We start from the raw sequence: 17,153 nt of genomic DNA on the forward strand, positions 1-17,153 counted from the left end.
ACATTCCCTCACACTTTATTGGTTCAGTCTGGGTCACATACTGGTCCAGAACCAATTGTTAACACAGGGTTAAAATTATCCTTATACCAATCAGGTCTGTATCAGTCAGAGTTCTCCAGAAAAACAGAACCAATAGGGGATAGATATATAGGTAGAGATATATACACATATATGTCACAAAAATAATCCCCTGAAGGTCAACTCATAGATGTTAACCTCACCTAAAAAATACTTTACAACAACACCTTTGTCAGTACTTGAGTAGATAACTTAATACTATAGCCTACCAAAGTTGACACATAAAAGTAATCATCACAGAAATTCCCTGGTGATTGAGTGGCTAAGACTCTGAGCTCCCAATGCAGGGGACCCAGGTTTGACCCCTCGTCAGGGAAGTATATCCCACAGGCCACATTCCAGCAGAAGGATGGAAGATCCCACATTACTACAACCAAGAGTCGAAGCAGCCTAATAATTAATTAATTAAAAATTAATCATCACAAGATCCATTTCCAAACCTGTGAAGAATATGTTGAAGAGTGAAAATGGAAACCTGTACAAAATCAAGATCCTGACCAAGAATTGGTCAGTAATGTAGCACAAAGTTAAAGCCCAAGAGCATTGCTTTGTGCCTGTTAGTAAGAAAAATCCATCCTTTAATTTCTACTGAATCCACCGAAGTAAAAGTTCTCCTTACCCCACTGTATACTACTGTTTATACTAACTTCAGTGATTTTTAAAAATACTTTTAATGCACAAGGCTTAGCAGCTTTAGTTTTTCTTTTCAATTTATCAGTAAAAATTAAGACAATAAAATACCATATAAAAGAGAAGCTAATACTTTTCTAATTAAAAAAATTCCACTTCTTACATTGCCAAAATTGAATGAACTTTCATTTATTGTACTTGACCCAGAAACCTCTTTTTGAGTTTATTGCCAGTAATAATTAACTGCCTCGGGTAAAATGCAAACAACTTGTGCCAAGTTGTATAGACTCAAGACAACTTGTGTCAAGTTAATCATTTGGAGTCAGTCACTTTTTACCATATTTTTAAACCCTGTGGTCTTAGGGAAGGGAAGTCCTACAAGCTACAATCTGCTTTTGTGTCCTCATATCCTTATTATCCTGAACATCCTTTTCCAAGATTCTTCCTAACAATCACCTCCTTCCCACTTTTTTTCACTGTATACCGTGGGACTCTAGCTTCAATGTTAACAAATGCATCTATTTCCTCAAAATGTTCATCTATTTATTTCAATGGACACTTGCCTATTAATACTTCATCTGTTTGATGTCAAGCTCCCTCATAATTCTCTTCCCCTCTCTTGACCTCTGGCTCCCTCTCACAACTCAGTAAAGATATTGTCTTGATTTACATAATTTACCTTCACCCTAGACCCTGCTATAAGCCTAAACTAGCCCAACATCATGGTGGACCAATGAACCAGGCTATAGCCCTCAGAAGCCTTAAACTCCAAAACTCAGTCTCTAACTACATTCCATATATCCTTTATCATTCTCTCATGATCTTACAACATTGCAGATTTTCAATCTAAAAAAACCTTTTGGCGAAATATTCTCTCAATTCTTTTAGGTCCTTTCTGGCCTCTTTCCCCTGGGTCACAAGATTGGTCATACAAATGGGCACTTTGGTTTCCTATCCTTCCACTCTAAAAACTCTGACAATCTTCACTGAATGTTCCTCTGCCCTGCAGGGAAGCACAACAGACTTATTGCCAGTAGACTGACTGGCATGCAGACTTATTGCCAACAGACTATAAATTGATCTGGAGCCTTCCTACTGCCTAGCAGTCCCTAGTCAGTTACCTTAGTCAGCTTCCTCTCATTCCTTTCAGACAGTAAATTTCTTGAGGGCAAATTGAGTGCCTGATGGGCAGTCATATCACTTGCATATGACTACTGATTTATATAACAGACATAATTATCTATTAACTTATTAAATGTTAATTAATTTGTTAAATATTTATTTTTTTAACAAATGAACGCACCTTTAAAATGCTTGAGTTTCTCCCATTCATTGTTCTTGTGTTCTTCTCTGGCTCCTTCCCATTCTGAATTCAATCCCAACATTCAATCTTTGCAGAAGCATAGACTGCCCTCATGATTACCTGTCACCGATCGTTATCCTTTAAGAATCATCACCATACTTCAGTGTGTCTTCTTCCCTCATCATGGTCCACTCATTATCTTACCAAACATCTCTGCAGCATGTGACACTGTTTCATTTCACAGTTCAAAGACTGCACTCTCTCAATACTGTTCTAATTCATTTCTTTACTGTCCTTTCCACAAAATTAAACTTTTCTACCATCCCACTAAATGTCAGAGGATTAGTTTGAGCTACTTCCCTGGAAATGGACACTAAAATGGAGAAGAGTGTAGGTGTGTGCTTGGACTGCTCTTAGGAAGATGATTATCAATAGGAGAGGGAGATGAGGCAAGAGACAAGGTGAACTGTGATACAGTTGCAACAGAAGCCTCTACTGATTGTACAGAGTTCTTGAATTAGACGGTCCTTGATTGATGTCACAAATTGATGCAAAGGGGCCAAGGCATTGGATTTCTACATTGATCATTCCTTGGATGAGGGATATCCCCACAGAATGGGCTGGTTCAAAGTAGGGCAAAGCATCTCCCTTGGGTGTAGGGCAATTCTAGAGAAGTGATATCCCTCTGACAGCTGCTGCTGCTAAATTGCTTCAGTCGTGTCTGACTCTGCACGACCCCATAGACGGCAGCCCACCAGGCTCCTCCGTCCCTGGGATTCTCCAGGCAAGAACACTGGAGTGGGTTGCCATTGTATTCTCTGATCCCTCTGACAGAGCTGGGAGCAATCCACAGTCAGTGTTCCTAGAATCTGGGGAGGTGAGTGCCTTGGTTGTGAAGGGTGAACTGAGGGTGCAGTATAGCTTCCTCTACAGTGAGAATTTCCCTCCCATTCTGTCTTTAGTTCACTGCTTTTTTTGCCTCTCACTCTCCTGCCCTGCCTAACATACCTTACACATATGCTTTCAGCTACCACCTGTACTGTGTGTGTCTGTGTTAGTTGCTCAGTCATGTTGGATTCTTTGTGATCCCATGGACTGTAGCCCATCAGCTTCCTCTGTCCATGGAATTTTCTAGGCAAGAATAGAGAAGTGGGTTGCCATTCCCTTCTTTAGGGGATCTTCCTGACCCAGGGATCGAACCTGGGCCTCCCACATTGGCAGGAAGATTTACTACTGAACCACCTGGGAAACCCCACACTCCATATACTCATACAAAACTGACTGCTAGGCATTTTCAGCTGCAGATGCCATGGGCACTTCAAATTTAAAATATCCAGACCCAGAATCATCATCCCCAACCCTCTGCCCTTCTGTGCATCCACAGTTCCTACCATGGCATCACTCTTAATCCCATCGCTCACTCAGCCCCACTCCGGTCCAATCCGGCTAGCCAAAGTCCTGAATATTTAAACTTCTTTCCATTTCTGGATTGAGGTGAGGAACTATTCAAGCCAGAGTGTTGATTAATATGTTCAACTTTACTAAGTGAATAATTAACTCCCTGTGAGCAGGGCAACGGCCTCACAAAGACGTTCACGTCATAATATCTGGAGCTGTGAGCATGTTACATGGCAAAGGGCAATTAGGTTGCAGATGGAAATGAGGTTGTTAATCAACTGAACTTAATACTGCAATATTAGCCTGCATTATCTGGATGTGCTCAGTATAATCACAAGGATTCTTAAAAGTGGAAGATGGAAGAAGAGGTCAGAGTGATACCTTCTGAGAAGGAACTTGACTTGCCATGGTTAACTTTGAAGATAGAGAAAGGGGATTATGAGCCAAGGAATATGGATAGCTGCTACAAGCTGGAAAGGCAAGGAAACAGATTCTTCCTACAACCTCAATTTATTAGTTTTCTATTGTTTCTGTCACAGATTGACATGAAATTAGTGGCTTAAAACAACAGATATTTATTATCTTCGGAGAAGACAACGGCACCCCACTCTAGTACTTTTGCCTGGAAAATCCCATGGACAGAGGAGCCTGGTGGGCTGCAGTCCATGGGGTTGCTAGAGTTGGACACGACTGAGCGACTTCACTTTCACTTTTCACTTTCATGCATTGGAGAAGGAAATGGCAACACACTCCAGTGTTCTTGCCTGGAGAATCCCAAGGACAGGGGAGCCTGGTGGGCTGCCGTCTATGGGGTCGCACAGAGTCGGACACGACTGAAGTGACTTAGCAGCAACAGCAGCATTTATTATTTTATGGCTCTGGGAGTCAGAATTGCAAAATCAGTTTCACTGGATTAAAGTCAAGGTGTCAGCAGGCCCACTCTCCCAGAAGCTCTAAGGAAGAATCAATTGCCTGTCTTTTCATAGCTTCTAGAGCTACATTTCTTGAATCCCTAGGCTCATGACTCCCTCTTCTGTCTTCAAAAATAGTGGTGTAACTTGGTAGTCCTGTGGCTAAACGCTATGTTCCCAATGGAGGGAGCCTGGGTTTGATCCTTGGTCAGGGAACTAAGATTCCACAAGTTGTGGGGTGCAGCCAAATAAGAAAAAAGAAAAAAAGGGAAAAAAAAGTTAAAATCACCTGAAATAAAAGTGACTACTAGTAAAATGTCCATAAATATTATTCCAGATATCTCTGCACAAACAGAAGTCAAATTTTTTCATGGAACCAAACTATAGGGTTTTAACTTGTTTTTATGACATGTCAAAGTCTTGAAGATATTGAAATGTGTCATTCTTTTTAATATTGCTGAACATATAAAATTGAGTTTAAGAAATTATTAGATAATTATTGGCTCTTCACTTTTTAGAATTATACAAATAATATGTACTAAATATAGTAAAAATTAAAACAAGGCAACACATATAAATGGAAAATTTTATTTAAAAAATTTTTTTCACAGAAAATTATTTTATTTTATTTTTTTAATTGCAGGTAATATCTTTTTTTTTTTAGTATTTTAAAAACAATTTAATTAGAAATTACATTCTACATAGAGGTCAACATGCATCCACCACGGGTGTACATGTGTTCCCCATCCTGAACCCCCCACCCATCTCCCTCCCCATACCATCGCTCTGGGTCATCCCAGTGCACCAGCCCCAAGCTTCTTGTATCCTGCATCGAACCTGGACTGGTGATTCAATTCTTATATGATATTGTACATGTTTTAATGCCATTCTCCCAAATCATCCCCCCACCCCCACAGAGTCCAAAAGACTGTTCTATACATCTGTGACTCTTTTGCTGTCTCGCATACAGGGTTGTTGTTACCATCTTTCTAAATTCCATATATATGTTAGTATACTGTATTGGTGTTTTTCTTTCTGGCTTACTTCACTCTGTATAATAGGCTCCAGATTCATCCACCTCATTCAAATGTATTCTTTTTAATGGCTGAGTGATACTCCATTGTGTATATGTACCACAGCTTTCTTATCCATTCATCTGCTGATTTTTCACAGAGCTAGAACAAATAAGTTCACAATTTGTATGGAAATACAAAAACCTTGAATAGCAAAGCAATCTTGAGAAAGAAGAATGGAACTGGAGGAATCAACCTGCCTGACTTCAGGCTTTACTACAAAGCCACAGTCATCAAGACAGTATGGTACTGGCACAAAGACAGAAATATAGATAAATGGAACAAAATAGAAAGCCCAGAGATAATCCCACGCACCTATGGACACCTTATCTTTGACAAAGGAGGCAAGAATATACAGTGGAGAAAAGACAATCTCTTTAACAAGTAGTGCTGGGAAAACTGGTCAACCACTTGTAAAAGAATGAAACTAGAACACTTTCTAATACCATACATGAAAATAAACTCAAAATGGATTAAAGATCTAAACGTAAGACCAGAAACTATAAAAATCTTAGAGGAGAACATAGGCAAAACACTCTCCGACACACATCACAGCAGGATCCTCTATGACCCACCTCCCAGAATATTGGAAATAAAAGCAAAAATAAACAAATGGGACCTAATTAAAATTAAAAGCTTCTGCACAACAAAAGAAACTACAAGCAAGGTGAAAAGACAGTCTTCAGAATGGGATAAAATAATAGCAAATGAAGCAACTGACAAACAACTAATCTCAAAAATATACAAGCAACTCCTGCAGCTCAATTACAGAAAAATAAACGACCCAATCAAAAAATGGGCCAAAGAACTAAATAGACATTTCTCCAAAGAAGATATACAGATGGCTAACAAACACATGAAAAGATGCTCAACATCACTCATTATCAGAGAAATGCAAATCAAAACCACAATGAGGTACCATTTCACGCCAGTCAGACTGGCTGCAATCCAAAAGTCTACAAGCAATAAATGCTGGAGAGGGTGTGGAGAAAAGGGAACCCTCTTACACTGTTGGTGGGAATGCAAACTAGTACAGCCACTATGGAGAAGAGTGTGGAGATTCCTTAAAAAACTGGAAATAGAACTGCCATACAACCCGGCAATGCCTCTGCTAGGCATACACACCGAGGAAACCAGAATTGAAAGAGACACGTGTACCCCAATGTTCATTGCAGCTCTGTTTATAATAAATGGAAAATTGTAAATCCCCTTAATTTTTCTATGAATTTCTATACAAGTACCACTAATACAGAATTGATCTATTTCTTTTTTACATAAGTGGAATCACATCATAGACATTATCCTGCAACTTGATTCCTTTATTTAACAATATATCCTGGTAAAGTGTTACTGTAAGTATGTGAAGATCCCTCTCATTCTTTTTTACTACTGTGTGAGAGTTGGTCCATAAAGAAGGCTGAGTGCCAAAGAATTGATGTTTTCAAACTGTGGTGCTGGAGAAGACTCTTGAGAATCCCCTGGACAGCTAGGAAATCACACCAGTCAATCCACACTGAATATTCAAATAGTCATTGGAAGGACTGTTGCTAAAGCTATAATACTTTGGCCACCTGATTCGAAGAGCCAATTCATTGGAAAAGGCCCAGATGTTGGGAAAGATTGAAGGCAAAAAGAGAAGGGGGCAGTAAAGGATGAGAAGGGGGAAGTAGAGTAGAGTCAGCATCACTGACTTAATGAACACGAATCTGAGCAAACTCTGGGAGATAGGGGAGGACAGAGGAGCCTGGCATGCGGCAGTCCAAGGGGTCACAAAGAGTCTGAGACAACTTAGCGACTGAACAACAACAACATCCTACAGTAAAGATACAAGATGTTGAAGGAGGGAGAAATTTCAAGCTTGATAGTTTGCTTTGTAAAATATGAGAGGATTATTTCTACATTCTTGACAACGTTGTTTATAATTAATCTCTCTAATTTTTGCCTATCTGACAAACAAAAAGTGACATCTCATTTGAAACTGCATTTCCTTGGTTAGACCATCTTTTCATATAATAGTTATTTACATTTATCCTTCCATTATGTGTGTTCATTTTTCTTTTTTGGTGACTGTGTTTTGGCTTTCTTTTTGTAGACATTAGAGTTATAGCTATTAACTGTCAGATTTATATGTAAAGAATACTTTTTCCCACTTTCTTGTCTTTTAATTTTGCTCATAGTATGAGGTTATGGCTTTAAGGTTTATGTGCTTTGTTGAATCTATCAGTCTTTCACTTTATACCTTCTGGATTTTATGATTTCTTTGAAAAGGCCTTTCCCTTTCTAAGATTATAAAATAATTCCTCTACATTTACTTCTACATACTTCATTTACTTCATACATATTAACACCACTGAGGAACTAACTCATCTTTTTCTACCAATCAAAAAGACCAGTTTAGGGACTTCCTTGATGGTCCAGTTGTTAAGATTCTGAGCTCCCAATGCAGAGGGCCTGAGTTTGACCCCTGCTCAGGGAACTAGATCCCACATGCTGCAGCCAAGAATTCACATGTTGCAACTAGGACCTGGTGTAGCCAAATAAATAAATATTTTTTAAAAAAGACCAGTTTAGCCACATATTAAATTCACATGCATATGAACTACTGAATCTCATGTTAATTCTATGTTATTTATTTAAGAGGATTAATTCTTATATTTCTTTTATATTTCTGTGTACAATCTGTCTTTAAAGTATATTTGCAGAAATAATATTTGGTTTGCTAAGCAAGTGATGTCATTGGAGCTATATAGAAAATTCTGTTCCTGTATTGCCAGTGTCAAAGATAAGCAAGTGAGTGAGTGAGTGAGTGAAGTCGCTCAGTCATGTCCGACTCTTTGCAACCCCGTGGACTGTAGCCCAAGCAGGACATTAAAGTTTGAAAACAGATTTTATTCAATAACTACTGACTGTAGGGGCAAGAGCTGAGCTCCATCTGATTAGTGCAGAGATGACGGCATTTTAATGGCAGAATGAAGGAGTAGGGAAGAGTGAGCAGGGCTCAAGTAAAGAGGGAAAAGAAAAATTGCAACTACAAAGGGTGGTATCAAAGTGATTAGGCTAGCTGTGTCTGCCAGCTGGCAGTTAAGGAAACTGAAATTCTATCCTTTCACTGAGACTAGGAGACAAAGGCCCAATTCATCCTGATAATTATATTTCCAAGAAATAGTTTCAGGTCCTGGAGAAAGATACCTCTGAGTAGCAGGAGGTATGTATACATCTCTATGACAAATCTGAACAGCACATTAAAAAGCAGAAGTGTCACTTTGCCGAAAAAGGTCTGTAGACTCAAAGCTATGGTTTTTCCAGTATGGATGTGAGAGTTGGACCATAAAGAAGGCTGAGCACCAAAAAATTATGCTTTTGAATTGTGCCAAGAAACCCTTGGACAGCTAGGAGATCAAGCCAGTCAATCCTAAAGGAAATCAACCCTGAATTGGAAGGTTCATTGGAAGCACTGATGCTGAAGTTAAAGCTCCAATACTTTGGCCACCTGATATGAAGAGCCAGCTCATTGGAAAAGACCCTGATGCTGGGAAAGATTGAAGGCAAAGGGAGAAGAGGGCAGCAGAAGATTATTTTATATTTTGCTTTGTTTCAATTAGGTGTCATAGGGGGTTTTAGCGACATAGTCATTAGCTGATTTCTGAGGTAGTTGATTTTCATTGTTGCTGAATCAATCATTATTCATTCATACAGATGACCTGGACTATTAGACTATCACCTTTTCGTAAATAGCTCCAAAAGCACTTCATGTCAAGTAAATTCTACAGACTTATTTTGCCAGTTGGATCATGGCTCACATCACTCTTAGGGAAGCCTAAGTACTATATTATGAGACTCGATGGGTTAAGAAAGACATAGAAAGACAGAGTCCCTACCCTTTTTGAGGTATTTAGGTAGAGGTAAACATTCGTATCAAATAGCAGCAAAATTGTCTTTTAAAATGTATTTAGTAGTTCAATCAACCTGGATTGTATTTTATATATACTCTGAGATATAGCAATCTATATATATTTTTAAATTTACAGCAAACTTTCCTAATCCAATTCAGGGACTAGTTAATCTGTTTCTGCTAGTTAAAAAGACAATCTGTCATATATTATTCTGAGTTCTACCTCCCAGCTGCATGATCTGGTAATCTTTAATAGGTTAAAATCAGTTACACCACAATTGAGCATAGAAGCTACTACTTTGTTAGAGTTGATAGAAAAGTAAAAATATAATTTAAAATTTAATTTCAAAATTAAATGTTTGTATAACACCTGAAGTACTTCTGCAAAGCTCTTAAGGTATGATGGTTTAGAAAGAGCTTGGCTATAATTGGATGTTGAACTTTAACCTGTAGCCTGTGTTGTTCAGTCTCACTATGTCCAACTTTTGCAAAACCATACACTGTAGCATGCCAGTCTGTTATTCCATGTCTGGTTGTAACTGTTGCTTCTTGACGTGCATACAGGTTTCTCAGGAGGCAGGTAAGGTGGTCTGGTATTCCCATCTGTTTAAGAAATTTCCACATTTTGTTGTGATCCACAGGGTCAAGAGCTTTAGCACAGTCACCGATGAAGATGTTTTTCTGAAATTCTCTTGCTTTCTCTACGATCCAAAGAATTTGGAACTTTCATCTCTGGTTCCTTTTCTAAATCAGCTTGTATATCTGGAAGTTCTCGTTTCACATATTGTTGAAGCCTAGCTTGAAGGATTTTGAGCATTACCTTTCTAGCATGTGAAATGAGTGCAATTGTGTGGTAGTTTGAACATTCTTTGCTATTATAATCTTCTTTGGGATTGGAATGAAACTGACCTTTTCCAGTCCTGTGGCTATTGCTGAGTTTTCCAAATTGCTGGCATATTGAGTGCAGCACTTTCACAGCATCATCTTTTAGGATTTTAAATAGCTCAACTGGAATTCCATCACACCCACCAGCTTTGTTCATAGTAATGCTTCCTAAGACCCACTTGATTTCACACTCCGGGATGTCTGTCTCTAAGTGAGTGATCACACCATCATGGTTGTCTGGGTCATGGCAAGAGTGAACATTGACATTTTAGGAATCAGTGAACTAAAATGAATGGGAATGGGCAAATTTAATTCAGATGACCACTATATCTACTACTATGGGCAAGAACCCCTTAGAAGAAATGGAGTAGCCCTTACAGTCATAAAAGAGTCTGAAATGCAGTACTTGGGAGCAATCTCAAAAACAACAAAATGATCTGTTCGTTTCCAAGACAAACCATTCAATATCACAGTAATCCAAGTCTATGCCTCAGGCATGAATGTCAAAGAAGCTGAAGCTGAATGGTTCTATGATGACCTTCTAGAACTAACACCAAAAAAAGATATCCTTTTCATTATAGGGGACTGGAATGCAAAAGTAGGAAGTCAAGAGATACCTGCAGTAACAGGCAAGTTTGGCCTTGGGAGTACAAAATGAAATAGGGCAAAGGCTAATTTGTTTTGCCAAGAAAACACACCGGTCATAGCAAACCCCGTCTTCCAACAACACAAGAGATGACTGTACACATGGACATCACCAGATGGTCAACATCAAAATCAGATTGATTATATTCTTTGCAGCCAAAGATGGAGAAGCTCTATACAGTCAGCAAAATCAAGACAGGGATCTGACTGTTGCTCAGATCATGAGCTCTGTATTGCAAAATTGAGGTTTAAATTGAAGAAAGTAGGGAAAACCACTAGGGCATTCAGGTATGACCTAAATCAGATACCTTATGATTATACAGTGGAACTGACAGATTCAAGGGATTAGATCTGATAGAGTGCTTGAAGAACTATGGACAGAGTTTTATGACATTGTATAGGAGGTGGTGGTCAAATACGTCTCCAAGAAAAAGAAATGCAAAAAGGCAAAATCGTTCTCTGAGGAGGCTTTATAGACGGCTGTGAAAAGAAGAGAGGCAAAAGACAAAAAAGAAAAGGAAAGATATACCCATCTGAATGCAGAGTTCCAAAGAATAGCAAGGAGAGATAAGAAAGCCTTAAGTGAACTGGTGTAAAGAAATCGAAGAAAACAACAGAATGGGAAAGACTAGAGATCTCTTCAAGAAAATTAGAGATACCAAGAGAACACTTTATGCAAAGATGGGCACAATAAAGGACAGAAATGGTATGGACCTAACAGAAGCAGAAGATATTAAGAAGTGGTGGCAAGAATACACAGAAATATACGAAAAAAGGCCTTAATGACATACATAATCATGATTGTGTGGTCACTCACCTAGAGCCAGACATCCTGGAGTGTGAAGTCAAGGGCCAAAGTGGAACTAAAGTGCCTCTTGATGAAGGTGAAAAAGGAGTGAAAAAGCTGACACAAGACTCAACATTCAAAAAACTAAGATTATGGCATCCAGCCCCATCACTTTATGGCAAATAGATGGGGAAGAAATGGAAACAGTGACAGGCTTTATTTTCTTGGGTTCCAAAATCACTGCAGATAGTGACTGCAGCCAGGAAATTCAAAGATGCTTGCTCCTTTGAAGAAAAGCTATGACAAACCTAGACAGTGTATTAAAAACAGAGACATCACTTTCCTGACACAGGTCTATATAGCCAAAGCTATGGTTTTTCTAGTAGTCATGTATGGATGTCAGAGTTGGACCATAAAGAAAGCTGAGTGCTGAAGAATTAATGCGTTCAAACTGTGGTGCTTGTGAAGACTCCTGAGAGCCCCTTAATAGCAAGGAGATCAAACCAGTCAATCCTAAAGGAAATTAACCCTGAAGAACCATAGGAAGGACTATGATGAAACTGAAGCTCCAATCCTGTGGCCACCTGATGTGAAGACTGACTCACTGGAAAAGACCCTGATGCTGGAAAAGATTGAGGGCAGAAGGAGGCTGGATGGCATCACTGACTCAAAGGACATGAGTCTGAACAAGTTCGGGGATATAGTGAAGGATAGGAAAGCCTGGTGTGTGGCAGTTCATGGGGTCACAAAGAGTCGGACATGCCTGAATGTCGGACATGTTGAACAACAAAAAGAACAACTACTACTTCATTTAGGAAGCAACTGCAATAATCTAGTTTAGAGAAAGTCCTGCACTAGGGCAAAATGAGTGAAACTGTGGAGGTGGAATCCGATTCAAAGATACGTCATAAGGAAGGAGGTGTTTAACACCACACAGTGCAGCATTTGATGTTTCTCAGTTTATGAAAACATAGAAAGTATTTGAGAAATACTGGTTTGAAGAAATAGTTCTTTAGGGTATTCGTGTAAGATGTTCACAGTGTATGTTTGACATATTTGTTCAGAGTATAATCTTTTAAAAACAGAGTAGTACAAGCAGGTATTGGTCCAGACATGACTTTTATCTTGCTGTTTGGCAGTTCTCCTTAACTATTGCACCACAGGAGGCCATGTAGCTAGGCAACAGCAGAGCTGAGATTTTTAATCCAGTCTTGCTACTACAGAGTCCATGCTCTTTATTATTTTGATATCGGAATTTGATTCTGAATTGTGCAGATTCATCCTGTGAAAATCAAGAGGCAACTAGACTTTAGAATTTAAAGGTGATGAGAAAAACCAAAAGAGATGATCTCCTTCTATGCCAAGTTAGTGGGAGTTTTGGATCTTAAAGACTATGAGGAAAACCACTGATAGGTTTTAAGCAGAAGTAACATGATCAGTGGAGGTGTTGGAATTGCAGTTGAGTTATTTCAAGTCCTAAAAGATGATGCTGTGAAAGTGCTGCACTCAAAATAACAGCAAATTTGGAAAACTCAGCAGTGGCCACAGGACTGGAAAAGGTCAGTTTTCATTCCAATCCCAAAGAAAGGCAATGCCAAAGAATGCTCAAACTACTGCACAACTGCACTCATCTCGCACACTAGTAAAGTAATGCTCAAAATTCTCCAAGCCAGGCTTCAACAGTATATGAACCATGAACTTCCAGATGTTCAAGCTGGTTTTAGAAAAGGCAGAGGAAACAGAGATCAAATTTCGAACAACCATCGGATCATTGAAAAAGCAAAAGAGTTCCAGAAAAATATCTATTTCTGCTTCATTGACTATGCCAAAGGATTTGACTGCGTGGATCACAACAAACTGTGGAAAATTCTGAAAGAGATGGGAATACCAGACCACCTGACCTGCCTCTTGAGAAATCTGTATGCAGGTCAGGAAGCAACAGTTAGAACTGGACATGGAACAACAGACGGTTCCAAATAGGAAAAGGAGTACGTCAAGGCTGTATATTGTTACCCTGCTTATTTAACTTATATGCAGAGTATATCATAAGAAATGGTGGGTTGGATGAAGCACAAGCTGGAATCAAGATTTCCAGGAGAAATATAAATAACCTCAGACATGCAGATGACACCACCCATATGGCAGAAAGTGAAGAAAAACTAAAGAGCCTCTTGATGAAAGTGAAAGAGGAGAGTGAAAACATTGGCTTAAATCTCAACATTCAGAAAAATAAGAGCATGGCATCCGGTCCCATCACTTTATGGCAAACAGTGGAAACAGTGGCTGACTTTATTTTTGGGGGCTCCAAAATCATTGCAGATGGTGACCGCAGGCAGGAAATTAAAGGATGCTTACTCCTTGGAAGAAAAGCTATGACAAACCTAGACAGCATATTAAAAAGCAGAGACAATACTTTGCCAACAAAGGTCTAGTCAAGGCTATGGTTTTTCCAGTAGTCATGTATGGATATGAGAGTTGGACTATAAAGAAAGCTGCTGCTGCTGCTGCTAAGTCACTTCAGTCGTGTCCGACTCTGTGCACCAAAGAATTGATGCTTTTGAACTGTGGTGTTGGAGAAGACTCTTGAGAGGCCCTAGGACTGTAAGGAGATCCAACCAGTCCATCCTAAAGGAGATCAGTCCTGAGTGTTCATTGGAAGGGCTGATGTTAAAGCTGAAACTCCAATACTTTGGCCACCTGATGTGAAGTCCTGACTCATTTGAAAAGACCCTGATGCTGGGAAAGATTGAAGGCAGGAGAAGGGGACCTCAGAGGATGAGATGGTTGTATGGCATCACTGACTCTATGGACATGAGTTTGGGTAAACTCCGGGAGTTGGTGATGGACAGGGAGGCCTAGTGTGCTGTGGTCCAGGGGTCACAAAGAGACATGACTGAGCAACTGAACTGAACTGAAGTGAACATGATCAGACTTGAGTGCATGAGAGATAATGCTGGTATGTTTTGCTTCTTTGAGTTTCTTTAGCACTTTAACATAATTTTCAAATTCATTCCAGGACTTGAGTCTCCAAACATTTTATGCGTTTATTTTAGTATTTTTTCCTGAGGAAAAAAACTATACTGTAAGTAAAATTAAACTAATTTTTTAATGTAGTGAACAAATATTAGTACAGATTAACCCACTCCAGTGTTCTTGCCTTGAGAATCCCAGGGATGGGGGGAGCCTGGTGGGCTGCCGTCTACGGGGTTGCATGTAGTCAGACACGGCTGAAGTGACTTAGCAGCAGCAGCAGCAGCAAAGTAAAAAGTTTTTTTATGTCTTTCATACCTATTAGAGGAAAATTATCTGTCTGAAGAGATTTGTTTTCCATATGTTTAAGAATCATTGTATTAAATGAAGCATACATAGATTTTTTTTTTTTAATCTTCAAATGACCTGGTTAAAAACTCCTATTACTAGTTAAACCAGTCAAACAACATTGGAAAACAAGTCTTCAAATACCCTGATTATCAATTTGAAGAAATATCCAACCGTGATGGCAAAATGTCCTATCTTTCAGTAATGAGAGATGATAACTACCGTATTTTAGGAGAATTTAAATAAAACTCTCTTAAACAGAGAATGACAACTTACCGTCTAACCAACTCTGACACACTGATGGCAATCATTTGATAGAAAGGGTTTGTTAGTCCCTCAGTCATGTCCGACTCTTTGGGAGCCTATGGATTGTAGCCTACCAGACTCCTCTGTCTATGGGATTTTCCAGGCAAGAATACTGGAATGGGTTGACAATTCCTACTCCAGGGGACCTTCCCAACCCAGGGACTGAACTCGGGTCTCCTGTACTGCGGGCAGATTCTTCAGTGTGTGAGCCATAAAGGGAGGGGAATGTTTTTGTGTAAGTATACATAGATGTATGTGCTTAGTTGCTAACACACACATACATATATATAATAGTTTATTGAAAAGTGAAAGTGTTAATCACTCGGTCGTGTCTGACTCTTTGTGACCCCATGGACTGTAGCTCACCAGGTTCCTCCACCTACGGGATTTTTCAGGCAAGAATACTGGGAGTGGGTTGCCAATTCCTCCTCCAGGGGATTTTTCCCTACCCAGGGATTGAACCCAGGTCTCCTGCACTTTAGGCAGACTCTTTACTGACTGAGCCATTTATTATGTACAGTTAATGACACTGTTTTGATTTCAATAAAATCAATTTTGAAATTAAAAAATGTAAAATAATAAATGCAATATGTATAAAATATATGTATTTTTATATATAATAACATAATACAAAATAAACTTTCCTATTGCATGTCTAAAATCAGATCATTTGTTTAAAAACTTTGAATTCAATTCAATTCCCCCATTTTAAGAATGTGGAAGTTAAGCACTACAAGATTACCTGAAGGAAAGTTTCCAGAATATGATATATATTTGTCACAAACTGCTCCTTAAACAAAAGGGAGCTATTCTTATTAGTTCAGAAAAATTAAGATATTTTTAAAAAGTTGATTTCAAACTGATTAAATTTAAAATGGTTTTGTGGAACCAGAAGGAAAATCTGTACAGAAAAACTTTTCAATAATTTGTTCCAGTTGAAGATACTCATGTTTTATTTATAAAGTACAAAACAGAGCCATAGAATCACCAAAAAATAATAATGTGTTTTGACCACAAAGTAACGAGGCTGATTTTCTTCACAAGATTTAGAATCACACAGAGTAACACTAAAAATATGCATCTTTTCCTCAGCCAGGAGCAACAGGGTGAGACCAGCCAAGAAGAGTGTGTCATATGACCACAGTTTGACAAAGTTACTAATGCCATTTTCCATTTCATGTGCCCTGTGGAAGGGCAAAAATGGAAAAGCAGACCCAGTTGTGAGGATAGCTTTTTCACATTCTGTCAGCTACAGCACAATAACTGTTATATACTGTATTGCGACTAGCAATGGAACTTCAGTTCTAATACTTGGATTTCCCCTCCATCCAATTTCTTATGTGTTGAAAATATTGGGCAATGCAAAGTTAATTTCTCCTCATGTAGTTGGACAATTTAATTTGGTATTTTGTTCCCTCAATGACTTTAATTAAAATTATAGTATTTATAGGAAAAATGAAAAACTTCGGAGTTGAAAGAATAGCATGAAAGGGCAAGCACTTTGATGGACAGACTTTGAACTGGACCAACTGTCCATTTGAATCTCAGTGTACTTGCTAAGGAAGCTATGGGCTCATTTAATTTTCGTGTTTGCTTTGCTTTGATTTAAAACTAACAACCACGTTCCTTCGGTCAGCCCTTAATCAAATAAAATGATTATGGACTTTTCACTTGGTCCTTCCATCCAGCTACTAAGAGCATAGACGGTTTTGAAGAAACCTGACTTGGCTCAGGTCTTCAAGGAGCTAGCTGGCTAAAAGATACGGCTTGGATTGAATATATGTGCTGTATCAATGCACCATTGCAACTTGAATAAACTTAGAATAATGCCTAAGATTTATTGGGTGTTTATAATGGAGCCAGAAGCCTTGCATGAATTACCTCATGTAATCTTTACAACAGTTCTGAGTAGTATTTAACAGTTTTA

The sequence above is a fragment of the Bos taurus genome, chromosome 20, assembly GCF_002263795.3.
Source record: "Bos taurus isolate L1 Dominette 01449 registration number 42190680 breed Hereford chromosome 20, ARS-UCD2.0, whole genome shotgun sequence".
NCBI classification, from domain to species: domain Eukaryota; kingdom Metazoa; phylum Chordata; class Mammalia; order Artiodactyla; family Bovidae; genus Bos; species Bos taurus.